Below are 16,148 nucleotides of genomic sequence, written 5' to 3' on the forward strand. Positions count from 1 at the left end.
GAAGTGTACCTCTGGTGCAAATTACTGACCTCTGTCATCATTTTAGGTGGGGGAACTTGCACAATCGGTGGCTGACTAAATACTTTTTTGCCCCACTGTAGAATCGAGGGTTGTTGGAGGGCGAGAGGTTGGAAGTCAGAATATCTTGGCTTGTGGTTTTTGAATATATCCTTTAAGAGATGAGCTGTACAGAAACAAAATGTTCCTTTAGTAATTTATTGAAGGAAAATGGTCTATGGTGTGTGTGTGCTCCTGCAATGAAGAAATGTACTTTTGTTATTTTGAGTATGCACACTCTAGTTTCTTTTCATCAGTCCCATACTTCCCTAATAGTCACTAGAGCACCAAAGGTATATATTTTTAACCTCCTAAGACTCAAACTCTTTCGTGGCATGCATTTTTAATTTCTCTTGGCTATTTGGGCTTTAATATTCAATAGAATACTATAATGTCACAATTGAGTAATGATGAGTAAAACTCTTTATTTAGTGTCTGAACACAGCAGCATTTTTCCTAAGTACAAAAACAACAATTGCGCCCCTTTGAGCAATATGGCTCTTTTGGAAGAAAGAGAAAAATTTAGTATCGTGGTCTACATGACCCAAAATTTGATGTCCCCATATGTGGACGCCAGGTCCTAGGAGGTTTAGGTGAATGGTTGGTTTCTCTCCTGTCTACAAAATGCTTAACCAAAATGTAGAGAAAAATATATTTAATGCGCATGCAGTAGAATTTCAGCAGCATCCACAATCACGTAAAGTCTGTGCTCGGACCGTTGTCGTGGTTGTAGCCGAGTATTGTGTACAGCAACCGTGGAGAATAAAAGATGAAGCTGAAAAGCATGAAAATGTGGACGGGTCTGCCATGTGATGATTACAGTCTGAGATTTTTTTCTTGTTCAGCTCTGTACAAGAAATGAATTTAGATTTTTGCATAAAATTGCAAAATCCACAAAAGCGAAGTGAGGACAGGTAGATGGTGTGCTTCCATTTCACAGTTTTTCTCAAAGTGATGGAAGAGAAAAAAACAAGGAAACAAGCAAAAACTCAATAGAGACAATATTAATAGAGGCAAGGTGAGGTTTAAAATTGAACTCCACGTGCTTACCCTACTCAGTTAAAGGATGAATCCTTCGATCTCCCCAACCGGTTGGGGAGCCTGGGGAGCCCTCCCTGAGCCTGGTTCTGACGGAGGTTTTTTCCTGTTAAAAGGGAGTTTTTCCTTCCCACTGTTGCCAAAGTGCTGCTCATAAGGGGTCATATGATTGTTGGGTTTTTCTCTGTATCTACTATTGTAGGATCCACCTTACAACATAAAGCACCTTGAGGCGACTGTTGTTGTGATTTGGCGCTGTATAGATAAAACTGAGTTGAATTGAAAGTCAAAGCTCTTGTTTGCACAGCTGGCAACCCCAAAGCAATAATTTTAAAGAAAAAGTTCCTACTTTGTCCTTCTTCAGCTTAATACTTTCTATTACGTAGGACTTTCCTTTTTGTGTTGTGAAGCAGTGAAAACTAAAAACATTTTTGAAATGTTAGAGAAGAAGCATTTCTGAAAAGCACGACACTCTGAAGATCCAGAAATGATCCAGTTTGATTCAGCTCTACAGATTCCATTTCTGTGAAGCCCACGATGCAAAACTAACTGACTATTCATTATCTAAGAGGAAAAAAAGATCAACGTTTGTCACTGGGGTATTGTGACCATCATATGCTGATTTTACACTTGAAAGTTTACCCGAAAAGATCCTTTTCGGGTAAACTTTTTTTTTCCACTGAATTGTCAAAAAGGATATCAATAGATGTTCCTCTAAGTCAGACGCATTACTCTGACAGATTTTGCTGTTGAAACTGATACTGATGCTCAAAAATATAGAAAGAAATCACTGAATAAGATATTGTGTGTGAGGGGTATGGTGAGAACTCTTCTCAGATTTGACTGATCTTACGGACTGATACTGTTTAATTTCAAATTTCAAAGAAGTGGGGGATAGTGAGCATTTAAAACCAGCATTGTCATCAATTTTATACTACTAAAAGTAAATAAAGTAAAAAAAATCAGAACAAATACACTTGAGAAGCCACGGACTGGAAGCTTCCTGTCCTGGCCCTTTTATTTTTCTTACTCTTTCATGTGTGAGTGTGCCCTGTCCAGATGAATCTCTCTCCACTCGGCTGGATGTGTCACTTCCTGCTCTCTGCGGTTGTCATGGAGAGGCCAGGCCTCCAGCGATAAAGAGCCATCTGCCGTCAGCATGACCACCTACAGCCCAACCGCCATCACAGCAACCGTGATTGATAGCCCCCAGAGAGTGACAGAGTGAGTGGAGAGAGGATAAGATAAAAAGGGAGGAGAGAGAAGTGAGGAAGGCAGGGAGGAGGGGGAGAAAAGAAGTGGAAGACAGAGTGGGTGTGAGAGAGGAGGAGAGAGAAGAAAAAGAGGGAGAAGGAGGAGGATAGAGAAAGAGACAGGTCCAGATGTCCCCCTGTTTGCTCTGGGGTATTAAGTTTCTCTCTCTCTGTTTCCAAGGGAGACAAATGGCTGAAACGTGACATTGGGAGCCAGTGCATCAATTGCCCGTGCACGCACACACACACACACACACACACACACACACACACACACACACACACACACACACAGATGACTGTATGTATCTTTGTGAGGACACTCATTGACATTATTCCTTTTTGCTGCTACTAACCCTAAAACCTAACCATGTGCACAGCCCTAACAATAACCTAATTCTAACCTTAGTCACCAAACCAAGTCTGAACCAAAATGTCCTTGCTCTGATGGTCGAAAACTCAAACTGGTCCTTGTGCAAACACACAGACATACACACATGCATGGAGAACAAAGGTGTGCATCGAACCTCACTTCCTCCTCGTGTCTGTGTCTGACATAATGACAGTTTTGTGCAACAAATATGTTTTTCTGAGTTCTAAAATGTTTCTGTCAAAAAATTTATGTTTCCCGATTGATCCATCCATTTTCTTCCACTTATGAAATTCAGAGTCGTGAGTTGGCTGGAGTCTATCCCAGTCAGAGGGGAAGAGAAAGGGTCCAGCTCGGACAAGTTGCCAGTCTATTGCTGGGATAACGCAGGGACAACATTATTGATGCAGCAAATTTACAGCAAATTCAGAATAATCAATTAACTACTTGATTTGGATTTTGTAGCTGTTTGTGGTCATGGACCAAATTTGAAGGCAGGGTGAGTGGGGTGTAACTGAGCAAGCGTCCCAGATTTTAAGCCCTATGGGAGTGTCGCCACAAGGGTCGTGGGCCCCCTGTTGATCCTCTTCCTTATCACACGAGCCATGGTTTAAAAACGGTTGTGGGTCACAATCAACCAAGAGTTGGTGCCCACTCACATCCTGGGCCATTTGACCTCAGTAAATCACATGATAAGGTGGGGCTCTTGGGGACACTCCCATAGGGCTTAAAATCTGGGACTCCACCAATTGCTCTTAGAACTGAAGAAGCTGAAACGTCTTCAAGGAAACTTAAAGAAGTCCAGACGCTTTTCTTTCCAAGCTCCTTAGACAATGAAGAGACCCATGGGAGGCCCCGGGGCAGACCCAGGACACGCTGGAGAGATTATATCTCTCGGCTGGTCTGGGAACGCCTTGGTGTTCCCCCGGATAAGCTGGAGGAGGTGGCTGGGGAGAGAGAGGCCTGGGCTTCTCTGCTTAGGCTGCTGCCCCCGCGACCTGGCACTGGATGAAGTGGAAGAAAATGGATGGATGGATGAGTTGAATTGAATACTGGAAGGAAGGGTTAGTTTGTGTTGTAGGAGACCCCGGGATAGACCCAGAGCTTGCTAGAAGAATTATATAGCTCATCTGGCATTCCCCAGGAGGAACTGAGGTCCTCTCCTCTCCAATGTCAATCAACTGAAGAGTTGCTGAGAAACTTCATTCTGATGGAGGGTGAAGGACCACTGTAATTTCTGAGTAGTGCTCATAACTTGGATAAAAGTGTGTTCACTACAGTGAGATTTGTATTACATTTGTAGATTTTTGAGTAGCTGGTTATCAAATAAAGGTGATAAAGGTGATAAAAATTAGAGACGTGTATGGATGATGGTATGTGCGTCTGACACCAGAGCTTAGGGCTTACATTTCACACAGCAGTCTCGTTATTCTACTTTGTGCTCTAATTTGATCCAGTTCAGGAGTTTTGTGTCCGATTGAGAAATTCCCGTAAATGGACTGGTAAGACGAGCAGCCAAACCAGTGTGAAACAGCTGAATGCTTTCCTGTAAACATTCATCTGGCTGCATTACCACAATTTTTTACTGTGACGACCTTCAGCTGTCTGCGGTGACTCATGACCATTTCAGCAGTATTATCTAATAATTCATTTTAGATTAAAACAGAACAATGTTTAATGTCTCCTCATCACAACTAAATATGTTATATATATGTAACTGTATCTGTGTGTGTATCTCAAAGAGACCAGTTTGATTAATTCCTCATGTATTTCTGAGTCTGGTCTCATTCTGTTCCATTCAGTTCATCTCCTCATCTGAATCAATAGAGATATGAGTCAGCCCTGTGTGGTCTGCAGCGGAATACAAGATTCTCACTGGGCCGGTGTGTGTGTGTGTGTGTGTGTGTGTGTGTGTGTGTGCGTGCATGTGTGTGTGTGTGCGCGCACACACATGTTTGATCACCACAAACTGGAGAAATATGACCCAGAGTGTCTGGGGTCCATCCATTTCAAGCAGTGGCTGCTGATGGCACCATGTCAATCTGTCACTTAATAACTCTGAGGTCATCACTTACCTCATCCTGACATCAAGTATCAATTGGCTGAAAGAGGGGTGATGGACTGATGAAAGAGTACGCAGGTGGAAGGATGGACAGATGGATGGATGGATAGCCATCTGAAGGTGGAGGTAATCTCATTCATATAATTTGGTCATTACATATAACTTCATCAGTGCTGCAGTTCAATCGATAATTACGAAGGCAAAGCATTAAATGTGACATTGAAGGCACGTGAGATGTAGTTTTCATTACTATGCTGACTTACACATTCACTATACTTAACTACAACAACACAGAATAATTGCATAACAATGACTGTTGTTTTACAAGTACCGACTGATGTAGCTAACGTGACCTTACCTCAAAATCACTCCACATATTTGGAAGTAGGTGAAGTGCTATAGCATGGTTAGTAAGCTGCATCCATAAGCTGTAATGATGCAACACACACAGAAACATACTAATTAGTGCTGAGTGATAAAGTACTAGAATTTCGCTCACAAAGACTGAAGCACAAACTACTTCACAGCAGGCCATATCATTTTTCAGACACAGAACAATGTGTCTGCATATTATAGCTATGTACTGTCACAAGGGGGCAGTGTTGAAAATATGTGGACCGATCGATAATGTGCACTATTATTGTTTAAGTTTCTGCTGTTGTTAGTTCTTTAAGCTTTGCCCTTACTTTGGAGAAAACAGTTGTAAAAGGCAAAAATAACAACAACAACAAAACAACTTCTTTTGTGGAGATAAAATTTTAGAGGACGTTCAACTATCCACAGGTACCATTGACTGTGCTTCTATGTGCTTTGTTGTTTTAAGGAGTTTTATGCTCTTTGCTTTTCATAGTCCCTTACCTGTTCAAGCCAGCTTTTTAATGAGTCAGTAAATCTCTGGGCATTGGTGGCTGAAATGGGAACAGACACGTTATGCAGGTAATATACATACATTTTCTACACGGGTTTGCGTCAGACTAGGGGAGCTGGAGTCCAGTACAATAGACAATGCAGAACTGAGAGAGTTGAAGGATCGGCTCTTCCCCACAACTGTTTTCTAATATAAAGAGTCAGTGTTTGTTTGTTTTTTGGTTTTTTTACTGGGATCCAGTATGACAGCATCACACACACTGATTTGAGTGTCACTGATCCATGTATATGGGCTGTGTGTGTGCCGGTTCTCCTGCTCTCTCTTTTAGCTCACTGACTAACGACCTACACCCACTTCACCCTCCAACCATGTGTCCCCTCCCCCTCACCCCAGGACTGGCTGAAGAAAATGGAGGAGGAACAGATCAGGCACAGATCTGTGGATCATCAACATCACTGAGCACACATACCAAGGAGGGAGGGGCTCTGAGGTCATCACAAAGGCTACATGTTATCAGTCAGCTGGAAATGTATACAGCTCTATGAAATTTCTTTCTTTCTTTCTCCCTCCCTGCCTCGCTCATTTCCTGGAGCTTAAATCAATCCCAGCATGCACTGACAGGCAGGAAGGCCACTGTTCAGGCACACAGAGCTAACACAGATAGACATGTATCTCTGGAGAAATTAGCATCTGCAGTCCACCTGACGTTGTTTAACTCATTAAGATGGACAGATTCTGCATTGGATAACAAAAAAGAAAAGAAAAAAGCGCACTGCCTGTCATTTTTAAGGCAAATGCTTTGTATAAATGCTTCATTTTCAATGTTTTTTTTCAGATTGGTCACAGTGTACAGCAGGTTTTACTCCTTATGTTTAATAGCTCATTTACATAATGGCAGGAGATCATACTGAAAAAAGAGGAACTTAGGAGGCAGTGGTCCTATCATAAAACAACACAAAGATATGTTAATGTGGGCTCATCAACCTGAATTTCAAAGGATAGGGTTACTCAAAAGATAATTACTCTAGGTTTGCCATTTTGGTTTTATTTGTGTGCTATACCCTCAGTACTGACGAGCTAGCTGACTAAAATAGAAAATGAATGCTGGATGAGTTCAATTTAGCTGCATAGTTCCTAAACCAAAAAAGCTCAAAACAGCTGTTTGAAACAGATGATATCATATTATATACTAAGATTAAGTGTTGTGATGAAGTTTAAAGGGATTCAATGATTGTAAAGTAACAGAATTGTAAAGGTTACTAATGACCCGCTTATGACCTCTGACAGTAAACTCACCTCTTTGCTTGTCCTTGTAGACCTACGTTCAGCATTTAATACCACTGACCATAATATTTTACTACAGAGATTAGAACACACCATAGGTATTAAAGGAATTGTGCTACATGGATTAAATCATATATTTCTAATAGTAAATGAGGAGTATTCTTTACACAGAGAAGTTAGTCAGTGTGTTCCACAGGGTTCTGTGCTTGAACCAACTCTATTTACATTAAACATACTTCCCTTATGCAATATTATTAGATGGCACATGCTATGCAGATGATGCCCATCTTTATCTATTCATTGATGACACACACCAATTACTTATACTACAGGCATGTCCTAAAGACATTACGGCCTAGATGACCTCTAATTTCTTTTTCCAAAGTCAGAAACATTTGGGGTTATTCTATTCAGCCCTAAAAATTTTAGAAACATGGTGTCAATGTTTGACAAAAAAAGAAAACTGTGTTGCTGAAGCCAAGGTCACCATGTTGGTGACCTTGGCTTCAGCAACACAGTTTTCTTTTCTTTTTTTGGTTTTTTGGTTTGTTTGTTGTTGGGTTTATTTTTTTACCAGGATATGTCCCTCAGTGTGCATATTAGTGATGTTGAAAAACTAGTTCACACATTTATTACTTCAAGGCTGGACTACTGTAAATACTGTAAATCATCGTTATCAGGTTGTTCTATATTTCCAGTTCCGTATTTCTCCCATATTAGCTTCTCTTCACTGGTTCCTGTTCAGAATTTAACTTAAAATCCTGTCTCTCATACACAAAATATTGAATAGTCAGGTCCCATCTTTTCTTAAAGACCCCATAGTACCATATCAAACTGAAAGAGCTCTTTGCTCTTAGATTCAGGCTTGCTTGTGGCTCCTAGGATATTTAAAAACAGAATAGAGCCTTCTTCTCTGGAACCAGCTCTCAGTTGTGATTCAGGAGACAGACAGGCTTTCTACTTTTCAGATTAGGTCTTAAAAATTTCCTTTTTGATATTGCTTAAACTTAGGACTGAATCAGGTAAACCCTCCCTGCTCAATCCATTAGGGGTTTCCCATGATTGGATTGAGCATTTCTTCTTCACGCCTATTTCACTCTCCATGTGTTTATGCAGCACAACTGCATATAATCATTATATATTAGTATTTCATTTTAAACTCTGGGGCTGCCTCCCACGTGTATCTTTTATCCTATCTCCCTTCCATTTTTCTCTTTCCCCTCACACCCAACCAGTCATGTCAGATGATTGCCCTCCCTGTGCCTGGTTCTACTGGCAATTCCTTCCTGTTAAAAGGGAGTTTTTCCTTCCCACTGTAGCCAAGTGCTTGCTCATAGAGGGTCATGTGATTGTTGGGGTGTCTTTCTAATATTTTAGGGCCATTACCCTACAACATGAAGTTCTTCGAGGTGGCTGTTGTTAGACTGTCACCTCAGAGGTGAAAGGGCACTATATAAATAAAAATTTGATTTAACAGAAAAGTTAGTAAAAGTAAGAGAAAATGATCATAAACAACTACTCAAGTTGTGACATGAAACTGGAAGTCTAGATTATACATCTATAATTTTTTGACAATATTTATTGTCTATATCATACACTATATTGCCAAAAGTATTCACTTACCCACCCAAATTGTTGAAATCAGGTCTTGACTGCAAAATCAGGCGCCTAGGCATGCTTCTATGAACATTTGTCAAAGAATAGGCCACTCTCAGGGGGACTATGCTGTAGAAGCTGAGCTTCATTCACCTATTGTGAGTAGCACATTCTTTAAAATGAAAAAGTAACGCCTCTGACAGTTACTTGATGTCCTGAAGTTCTTTCAACATTGTCCAGACATCATGTGTAAAAAGGCTGAGGTTACATACTGTGGAACATCAGTTAGCGTTCCTTCTGACTCAAGAAAGCAAATAGAATTGCACCTTCAAATTTGCATGATGTATTACTCTTTTTTTTAAAGTTCGTCACTGGTCACTGGATTGCTTCTAATACTGCATTTGTAGACTTCATGTTGATACACAGTGAACATTTTTCCAAATCCAAAGGGTAAAAGGGTACACTTTATGTTCAAGGCTGAACCAGTTTGCTTCCAAATGTAGCTTTTTGAAAAAATGTTAATGCTCGTTTTTGGACATATAGCAAAATGCTGTTGATACAGCCAGACTGTCAGAGGCTTAAATTATAATATTTTGAGAAAACTGAGCATACAAATGCTATAACAAAAAGAAGAATGAAGCAAACATTTATTGATATCAAATGACATTAGATATTGCTACAGTTTTAGAGAGTGCTGTGGTCTTCATGTGTAACTGGCAGGAAAAACATCACTAGACAAGAAATGGATAAACACATTTGTAGAATCCTGATTTTATACTAAAATGAACTACATTTGACAGTGCTGAAGTTACAAGTCGTGGTTTAAAGCTAAATAAAGCGTAAGAGTCTGATGGGTGAGTGATGAAATGATAAAGTAAGTCTGGTTAACGAACAGCCCATAGTGGCTAACAGAGTTGCCACATTAGCTGAACGCCTCCTGTAGAGTTCATCAAAGCAGCACCTGGGTTAAAGCTACGTTCACCATCTGCACTGGGCAACAGTTGTCTAATGAACTCATCCTGGATACGCTCACTCATACTGTAAGTCTATCCCTCTCTATTCTTCTTCATAAATACACACGCTTATATGCATCCACTGCATCCATCATGCAATGAAGGCTCTGTTATGACACACATTAGGAGATCCTTAATGAGATGCAGACAAAAAGAATGACTCGTACATTTGAGTAGTCTAGTAAAATATCGTTTTGAATTTAAGGTTTTCCACTGCAGACAGTGACTGGTGCCTGCGGGACTTGGCTCACAGTGACCTCTACCGGACGACATTAAAACTGCATTTAATAATAACGGTATTTTCTTTCCCTCTCACTGATATGGGTTAGTAACATGAGATTCTACACTTTTGCTAATCGTTTTTATATCATCACTGTAACCGCAGAGTAATGCAAAAATGAAAAAAAAATTGTGGAGCATTGCACTGAAAGACTGAGCTAAAATTTATGACCCTGAAATTGGTGGACATTTAGCGTTGTGTCATCACAATTATTTCTGCATTTGCCTTATGGATGGCTGCATTCCCTACAGAAATAATTAATTTGGAAAGATCTCTGGCTTCCCATTTTAGAACTTGTGCCTCAGTTTCTCTGTCCCTGTCTTCCTCTGTGCATGTCACCCAGAAATCAATCTCAGTACACCATGTTAAAGGATCAAATTCCTAAAATACATTTGGAGAGGAGAAGCGGCTTCTTGAAGGAGACATAATCAAGACTGCACAGGGCATTTGCAGTGTTTTTACCTGTGACTCATGAAAGAGGCGTGACACACTGGCCGGGTTTTTACAAATAATGATGGGAGGATGACTCAATTTAAAAAAAACAAAAAAAAAAACAACTAGTGCTTTTTACTAATAAGTTGCTTTAATTTTTTAAAACTCAAATCAGATAGTACGTATGTACCCCTAAAGACAGAGGTTGAACACTGTAGCTCTTGACATCTGAGACCATAAATACATAAATAGACTGTAAGAAAACCGTGGATAGATGATGTGGCTGTGCAATACATTATACTTAACCAACATTCCTTTAAAGTGAAGCTCAAAGGCAACAAATTGATTGATTGATTGATCATACTTTATTCATCCCGAGGGAAATTGGGTTAAGGCTGCCAGCCGTGCCAGCGCCATCTTACCCTTTCGACCATACATGCATTACACAAACATCAGATGGGGAAGACAGGTCAGAGGGGTGTAACATGAAAAATGCACAACATGAGGAAAGATAAGGAGAAAAAAAATAACTCCCCCCAGACTGAGCTCCAACAGGGAGATCAGTTTGAGAACAGAAAAAAACACCTCTGCACATAGCACATGAAAAAACTCTTGAATGAAACTCTTAATACACCAAAAAAAAAAAAACACATGACAAGCAATAGTGATGGGTAAAGGGTGAGAGACAGCCAGTGTAGACAGTGCATCCGGGCCTGCAGCATAAACGCTGGTCTCCTTGATCCACCGTCAGCATCGGAGGGGAATAAGCATTGAAGGCGTTTGGAGGGGGAGGGGGGGGGATGAGTGTATATCTGCATTTGTATATATATATGTCTGTGTGCGTGTGTGTGTATGTGTCCAGAGTTCAGCTGAGACAGTGTCCTTCGCCCTGCCAGGCTTAGTAAACAGTCATCCAGCCAACCCAGGTGGCCTTGTAGGGAATGGGAAGAACAGTCTAAACACAGTCCATTATCAGGGTGTTGTTGTTCAGCTCCAGTCTGAGTCGCATCATAGATGCTATTATACCCAGCTGCCGTAAGATTGTCTGGAAGTGGAAGTGTCTGCATCCCAACTAAAATTAACTGAGGCAGCAGAAAAATGCAGCCACTTGAGGAGAAGCATATTTCCAACCCAAGAAAAGACCTGCTGCCTTTGCGTTAGCAAGCTTTATATCAAGGTTCGAGTGAGCGGCTGGTGTTGTTTTTAGTAAGACCAAGGTATTATCCCTACCACCACATCAACCTTATGATTGTGCCATAGATCCTTTCCCAGGTACCCCTTTGTCACCTAGCTGGCTTTACAACCTGTCTCGACGGGAAAGAGAGGCCATGGAAAACTATATTCAGGAATCACTGGCAGCCGGCATCATCCACCGCTCTTGTTCACAGATGCAGGTTCTTTTTTCGTGTCCAAGATGCTTAGCATGCTCATTCCATATCCAGTGTGTGCATCCAGTGTGGGTGTCCAGTGTTTTTACCCACACTGGATCCAGTGTGGATACTAGATGTCCACACTGCCAGACGCAAAGGCCGAGCTGCTTGGCCTTTGCGTCTGGTGGGGCCTTGACCAGGGTGCTGTGTATATATGTTTGCTACAAAGTCACTGTGGTGTTTCAGTTGCACTGTCTCCTCACGGGGTGTCTTAAAGAATATGTAACAGAATGGAGAGAGAGTCTCGATATGATAGAGAACGTATGGTTACTCTGTAACCTTGGTTCTCTGAGTGAGTGACTATCTCTCCAGCTTCAGGCCGCTCAGAGACATGTTTCGATCAAACTATCACTGGTTTCACATCTGAACAGCTGTTTTATGCTTAAGCTGTAGGGCGTGGCTGAAGCTGGGCCATGCCCTGCTATGATTCCAGCTCGTGCTCAGCTAACCTCTAAAAATACTCATGGTCAGCCCAGCTAGTTGCAAGAATACTGCACAATCCTCACTATCAGAGGTATGTTACAGCAGTTCTTCCCAGTCCTTTCTCCAAACACATCACGTCTTTACAAAGTTGTGCACTGGAAATGTGTAAGCTTCAGGCTCAGTCAACACTCTCCTAGCGTGGACAACCTGTGGCCAGATGGGCCACTTTCTGCTGGTCCTCTTGTGGCACGCCTCCCAAAGAAGAGCTGTCTCTTTTGCCTCCCAAATGGCTCTTAGTTTATTATCATCTGTAGCCTCATATTTTAGCTTTACTTGGCAAATATGAATGCTTTATGTGCTGATAAACACTTTTTCATATATAGTTTTTTTATAAGAAGCCCTATAATTTCCTAATTCTGTGTATTTCTTCTGTTACAAAAGCAGGCATTCTTACTCTTGTTTAATATTGTAATCAAACTTTTAATTTTAATTTAACACAAAGACAAAACACTGCAAACAAACACACAGAACAGAAACAGAACCAAACTCGGTAGCCAAACAGTATGTCCTCAGTGCAGGCTGACATTCAAAACAATCACATGCCTCAGCTGGATGGGCTGATTTGGTTTCTTCTCTTATGTATCTGCTTCTTCTTTAAACGGGAGCCACATGCTGCTTCGTTTACGGGTGTCAGTCATATTTATGTGTTTTTACGATGCACTCGCACCCTCTTCCTCTCCGCTGTCCACCGTTTCACTTACTGACTGAGGGGGTAGTGAGGTGCGTAGCGATCCTGAAATATTGATATTTCCATTACCAGCGTTTCATGTTGCAGGATCAATGAAATATCAATATCTAATAATTTCATTAGATTTTTTAAAAAATGTTTTGTTTTGTTTTTTACTTTTAATCATAAATATGACATACAGACAAAAGTAAACTCGGCAATCAGGGCTTTGGGGGTGCTGAGCACCAGGAGAGCTGCCCAGCCAAGGAAGATAAACTTTAATAATACATTTTATTTGAGGGCGCCTTTCAGAAACCCAAGGTCACCTTACAAAAACACAATTGATAAAAGGAACAATAGTCATAAAATACATAAAATAAGTTAAAATTACAAAACAGAGCGTGACAACAGATAAAATCAGCATTAAAGCGAATAAGCCAGTTTAAACAGATGTGTTTTGAGCTGTGTCTTAAATACGGAGAGGGAGTCAATATTTCTTAGTGCAGGAGGAAGAGAGTTCCAGAGCCGAGGAGCAGAGCGACTGAAAGCTCTGTTCCCCATAGTGATAAGGTGTGAGGACGGAACAGTAAGATGAATAGCAGATGATGATCTGAGAGTGCGGGAAACAGTGGTGATATGGAGCAGGTCACACAAATATGAAGGAGCAGATTTATGGATACACTTGTATGCAAGAAGTAAGATTTTAAAATTTATCCTGGCTTCTATGGGCAACCAGTGAAGCTGCTGAAGAACTGGGGTAATATGAGCACTTAACGGAGTGCAAGTTATGACCCGAGCTGCAGAATTTTGAAGAAGTTGGAGTTTATGAAGGGACCTTTTAGGGAGACCAAATAGGAGGGAATTACAGTAATCAATACGGGATGTAATAAGACTATGGACAAGGATGGCAGCAGCATGGGGAGTAAGGAAGGGACGGAGTCGGTGAATATTACGTAAATGGAAGTAAGCAGACCGTGTTATGTAATTAATGTGAGACTGGAATGAAAGAGTATTATCAAGTATCAACTTTACTTGTCACAATGAGACTTCTTCCCTGTCTCTGTCAGTCCCTGCATCCCTAAATGTCTCCAGTTGTCCCGAGTTCTCTCTGACTGTCTCCTTGGTGCATTTAAACCCCTGTTCCTCCCTGTCCTCGTCGACTGTTGTTTTCGTCTCTGTTATCAGTCATCATAATTTTACCATCTCTGTGCAAGTCTGCAAACTTCTTTATTAAATAATAAGATTCTTAAATTCATCAAGTCTCAAAACATGAGATCACTGTTTTGTACATTTTAACACAATTTAATAAGCATATGCTTCAGCCAATACCTTTTGATTAGCCTTGTCTCGGTTTCTTGCTTTGTGGTAGATCTTTATTCTGTTTTCACTGAGATATTTGAATGCTAATCAATAAATCAATATTCAATTCTAAAAAAAAAAATTCTAATCCCCACATTTGTGAAAGAAAGGCAACAGTTTTTAAAAAAAGTATGTATCAAAACCATCCAATCTGACAAAGGTTATTTAAATGCTGCCAAAGAAGAATGGATTAGAATTTAAAAAAAAAAAAAATGTCCTAACCTTAATTACTGCGGGAGAATAATGAATGATGCTCACAGCGAGTAAAAAGTAAACTGAGTGCATTTTTTTGGACAGAGATTCACTTTTAAAGTGTATATATAATATAATACAGATACATAAAAAAACACACTCCAAAAATAGAAGAGTCCTTGAAATGTACAAAATATTAATTTTAAAAAAATTATAAAAATGGAGACAACTGTGCCTATGGTACAATGTATGAAAAGATCTTTACTGCAGATACTACTAATATGGCTCTGCAGATTTTTTCTTTTATTTAGCTCACCTTGAGGTTGGCAAATCTAGCACTGTTTGGTGGTCAACTCTCTCAAGCAGTTTAACAGTTTCTGTTTTGCCCATCACTATTCCCTGTCTGTTTTCTTACCTGATTCTTCCTGACCTTGTACTTTCCCCTCTCCCTCTTTGGACTGACAATCATACACAAATAGATTGTATTAGATGAAAAAAGTTAAATTAATATGAAAAAAATACTATTGAAATCACTAATATAAAAGTCCCCTCTCAGTGTACTTTCAACCAACAGGCAAATAACCAAACACAAGAACATCTAATAAAAGATATAAATACTGAAACACTGATCCAACATTATCCTTTATTGACGGATAATTTGATCTTACACTTTTAACTGAATGTGGCTCTTTTTTTGAAAAAAACTTCCTTATATCCATTATGAACCTGGCTGTCTCTCTGAACACACACACACACACAACAGGAGTTATAAGGCTAATGGGAATGCAGTCAGTTAGCTGGTAAGTACCTTGGGTTTAATATCGGCACATATGACAGAATAACCGGCATCTCTCATTCCTTTTCAGACAGGACAGTGGTAACAACAGCAGGCAGCAGACACTTTTAAGTTTTAGATTTTAAATAGGCTGTATACATTTTACATGGGAGCAGCAGGACGGTCAAATGTCGCTTATTTTACTACAGAGTAGGACGGATTGTAGGGTAGCAAACATAGTCGGAAAACACGTTTTCAACACAGCAGGTTACCAGGTGTAATATTTTTCAGCTAAAAAGAAACATGGTCTGACTCCTACCTAACTATATAAAGAGTAACTGAAGGTTAAATGCAGCTAATATGTCCTGTTTTAAGGCAGGCACTTCCACCTCCGCTCCGCTGCGTCTCAGCCACCATCGCTCTGGCAGCAAGAGCGCTAGAGCCAGAGCAGGGGAGAGGCGAGCTGGAACAAACCATTTTGGGAGGGAGGAGGGGTTATCTATACTTTTGTTGTTAAAATATTACATCTCAACCAAGTACTGTATGCTTTCTATATTTTTTGCAGTGTATCACACACACACACACACACACACACACACACACACACACACACAAAAGACAATATCCTGTACCAAATATTGTCAAAAAAGTAAGAAATCTTTGGGGGTGCTTTGATTAATTTTGGGCACCCCCAAAAATGGGCTAAAACGCCCCTGGTGCCAACACAACAAACCTCATAAAAAAGAATTGGAGAGCCGGCTCTCACTGGTGGGAGTTTGCTCTTCTGATTCACTACAAAGCTGTTAATAGTGACACATCACTATTAACCACTTGTTTCCCAAACCAGAAGACCAAAAAGTAGCCTGATGGTTCTCGACTATTCATGTTTAAATGAACTGGTACCAATATTGCACTTTTCTACCCATACTGTGCACTCAACAGTCACTACACTACTACTCTAAGGTGTACATCACTTCTCTCTCTCACAC

Source organism: Haplochromis burtoni, unplaced genomic scaffold (genome assembly GCF_018398535.1).
Source record: "Haplochromis burtoni strain Fernald_Lab_line unplaced genomic scaffold, NCSU_Asbu1 Contig_243, whole genome shotgun sequence".
In the NCBI taxonomy this organism is placed as follows: domain Eukaryota; kingdom Metazoa; phylum Chordata; class Actinopteri; order Cichliformes; family Cichlidae; genus Haplochromis; species Haplochromis burtoni.